We start from the raw sequence: 3,534 nt of genomic DNA on the forward strand, positions 1-3,534 counted from the left end.
TGCCAGTATCTTGACCAGTATCACCCAGCTACTTATGATACTATGTGTACAGAGATTAAATAAATACTGATTTCACAACTCTCACAAAATTAACTCAAAGTGACCCTTAAAGTGTTCACTTTCTGACCTTCCAGCGACGGAGATTTCTTCCAGATAGGCCACAAGCTACAGAGACCACTCTGCAAATGGAGGTGATACCCTCTAGAGCCTACTATGGCTCTACAGCCCCTCAAGTTGCTTGTGGTTTCAGGCAAACTCAGTACCAATGATTCCCAATCACAAAACAATGTTGAAGTATAATTTAATGTCATATCTGCTTTCTGCCATACAGATTATGTCACAAGATGTGTGGCATCTGCCCTATTCACCTGCCCAATATCATGAAAACTGAGATACCTCTGTAGCTCAGAAACTCATTTGTGCCCTGGAACTGAATTTCACAGAATCACACCATGGTGGTTGGCAGTAGTAGAAAGTTGAAAACATTCTGATCATGTATTGCTGAAGGATGATGCCCATTGCCTCCTTTTTACCAGTGGTTCAAGCTATCCTCCCTAAACTGTACACCTACTGATTCTGAGTGTCTTAATTCACATGGAAGGAATTAATACATGAAATTACAGAAAAAGTCACTCACCATGCCCCATGAATCCTTTGTAAAGGAGACCCCTGCAGCTCACTGTCTTAAACATCACTCCCTGAGCTAGGTATTGACTAGTTTCTTTCCTCCTGAAATGTACGCAGTACACTGTTCCTATTCTTCTGGTCAGAAGGGAGAAGCCATGCTGCACACACAAATCCTCTTTCTGTTACTAAAATGGACAGTCCACTACATGATTCAAACTTGTATTTTAGAACTCTGTGGTGTTGCTTGCCTGTAATCCAAGGAATTAGGATTGTTAATCAGAGGCTATGTCTTATGGGGCTGCCGACAGGTTCCAAGTTCTCCTCTGTCAATATGGAAATGCTTGACTCAAAACTCCTTTTCAAAAAGGTTGGAGATGCAGCTGTAGTAGAATTCTGAACCTTCATGGCACATGGGGACTTAATGTTGATTGTGACCCTGTAATGGCACCTTGAGCAGCATGTTAGAGCCCTTAGATGGGGAGATGAGCCTTTTGGCTAGTTGTGAAACAGGTTGTCTCACTTGTTACCAGAGTGTAGCTTAACAGATGATTAATCCCGGTGAACAAACATTTACATCTAATCATACTAATTTCTAACAGGCATGGTTAGCATACTCCTTAACTTTAGGGTATTTGGGATGCAGTCCTCCCTTACCTACATTCTATTTTGTGAGACTTAATGTCTCCTAAGAACTGTTAAATCCTCATACCATCAGTTCTACTAGCCTCATTTCTACTCTTCTACATCACAGTTTAGCAGTGGAAGGCTACTCTACACAGGAGATACCATTCACAAGCTCTACAACATTAACTCCAGGTTAATCCTAAGCCTCACAGTTAAATACTAAAGGTTCAGAACTTCTGGAAGGTATTAGAGAGACCAGTATTCTCCGAGTTTGGCAAATCTGGTGATGTTTCTCCACATACTACAACATGAGCAATGCAGGCACCAGAATTTCACAGTGATGTTAATAAGAAAGGAAGTTCTAAGCACAGATCTGCTCTCAATGCGCTGTGAAGATACAGCCCTGGGATTTAAGTTATTCTGAGGAAGCCAGTCCAGCCCAGGAACTTGCAAGTATCACATAGGACCAGGATGGACCAGGCAGGAAAATGGTGCATGAACTCTGTGTATCTTTTATTTTTTTGGTTTTGTATATTTTTTTCAAGTCAGGGTTTCTCTGCATAGTTTTGGTGCCTGTCCTGGATCACCCACTGTAGACCAGGCTGGCCTCCAACTCACAGATATCCGCCTTGCTCTGCCTCCCAAGTGCTGTGATTAAAGGCGTGCACCACCACCCACCGCCCAGATGAACTCTGTGTCTTGAAGCTGGCTCCCACCCAACCCAGGAAGGATGCACCAAACCAGCTCCAGAGCCTCAGTGAACAGCTCCACCCAGTCTGCAGAAATCAGCACCTCACTACAAAGACCACCCACTCTTCCCTGCCTGGGGACAGCAGCCCCTCACTCATATTTGGAGAGCAACCCCTCACTCACCATGGTGTCCTGAGCTGACCTGCTCTCTTCAAAATGGAGGCACAGTACACAGGACAACTTCTGACTTCCTCTGGAGAAGAGCTGAGCCAGGAACCTGGCTCCTGGAAGTACCCAACCATCTGACTGTCAGGTGCGTTGGAGGATCTGATTGGCTAGTGAGGTTTGAGTGACAGGACCAGGTGAGCAGAAAGGACAAAGCACAGTGCTTCTCATCCCTGGCTTCCAATCTAAGGACAGACCTATCCCAAATTGCCTGGAGATTTGTGCCAATAGCAAAGTCTCTTGTAGTGTAAATCAATGGATTCGATTTTAAAAGGAAGTGTACAAATTCAGAAGGAAGCTAACCAGACAACATTGAACAAGAGGAACATGGGGTAACTGATGAACATTATCCACAAAATCCATAGTAGTGTTGGGACTGATAACCACATACCCTTGTGTGGAAACTGTTGGGTTCTGAGGCCCTGGCCCAGATTATCACCAGCTCTTCCAAGCATATTCCTAGTATTAGAGATAGAGCTCTGTATTTGCTCTCTACATCAAGTCCTTAGAGAAACCTCTCAAAGCTTATGCAGGTTGCCAAACTCAGAGAGGCCTAGTTTTAAGTATCTTCTTTCCTTCTTTTATTTTTTTTAATCAATGCATCTCATTTAGGAAAAATTTTCAACTAGTAATAATTGTGCCTCAGATAAACCTCATTGGCTACCATACTGCCACTGAGCAAAGCTCAATGCCTCTTCATAAAAAAATGTATTTATTATACATACAGTATTTGCCCGCATGCATGTCTGCATGCCAGCAGAGGGCGTCAGATATCATTATAGATGGCTGTGAGCCACAATGTAGTTGCTGGGAATTGAGATCAGGACCTCAGGAAGATCAGCCAGTGCTCTTAAACTCTGAGCCATCTCTCAAGCCCTCAAGTATATTCTTGAAGTTCTACATTTTTCATTGGACTTTTAGGTGTAAGATCCATTTGGAGTTAATTTGTGGAGGTGGTAAATGGCATCTCATGTACTGTGTAGCACTCCACTACTAAGCTGCAATGTTGAAGAGTATAATTGATGATATAAAGGATATACCAATGCTTAGGAAATAGTAATTCACACAAAGTAGAATTTGGCTAAGGAATTGTTGCCTCTAAAATATCCCAAAGATAAATAGAATGCTAACCAGAGCTGTTAGAGCTTTGGATGCTAGGTTGTAAATGTTTATTCACATTTCATGTATGGTTATATGTCTGCAGTAGAAACAGTGAATGGGTTGTTCATCCACAGAAAGGATAAAGAGACTATGTGTAATCTGTGTAAAGATCTCTCTATACTAAGCTGGGTCTTCATAATGTTTTTTGTTTGTTTGTTTGTTTGTTTGTTTTCAAGATTGGGTTTCTCTGTGTAGCTTTGTGCCTTT

General features: G+C 42.4%; 1 pseudogene; it reads right to left on the bottom strand.

The window, feature by feature from the left end:
- Window positions 1-2,669: 2,669 nt before the first annotated feature.
- LOC118575058 lies at window positions 2,670-2,852 on the bottom strand (annotated as a pseudogene).
- Between the last annotated feature and the right edge of the window lie 682 nt (window positions 2,853-3,534).

The sequence above is a fragment of the Onychomys torridus genome, unplaced genomic scaffold, assembly GCF_903995425.1.
Source record: "Onychomys torridus unplaced genomic scaffold, mOncTor1.1, whole genome shotgun sequence".
Lineage (NCBI taxonomy): Eukaryota > Metazoa > Chordata > Mammalia > Rodentia > Cricetidae > Onychomys > Onychomys torridus.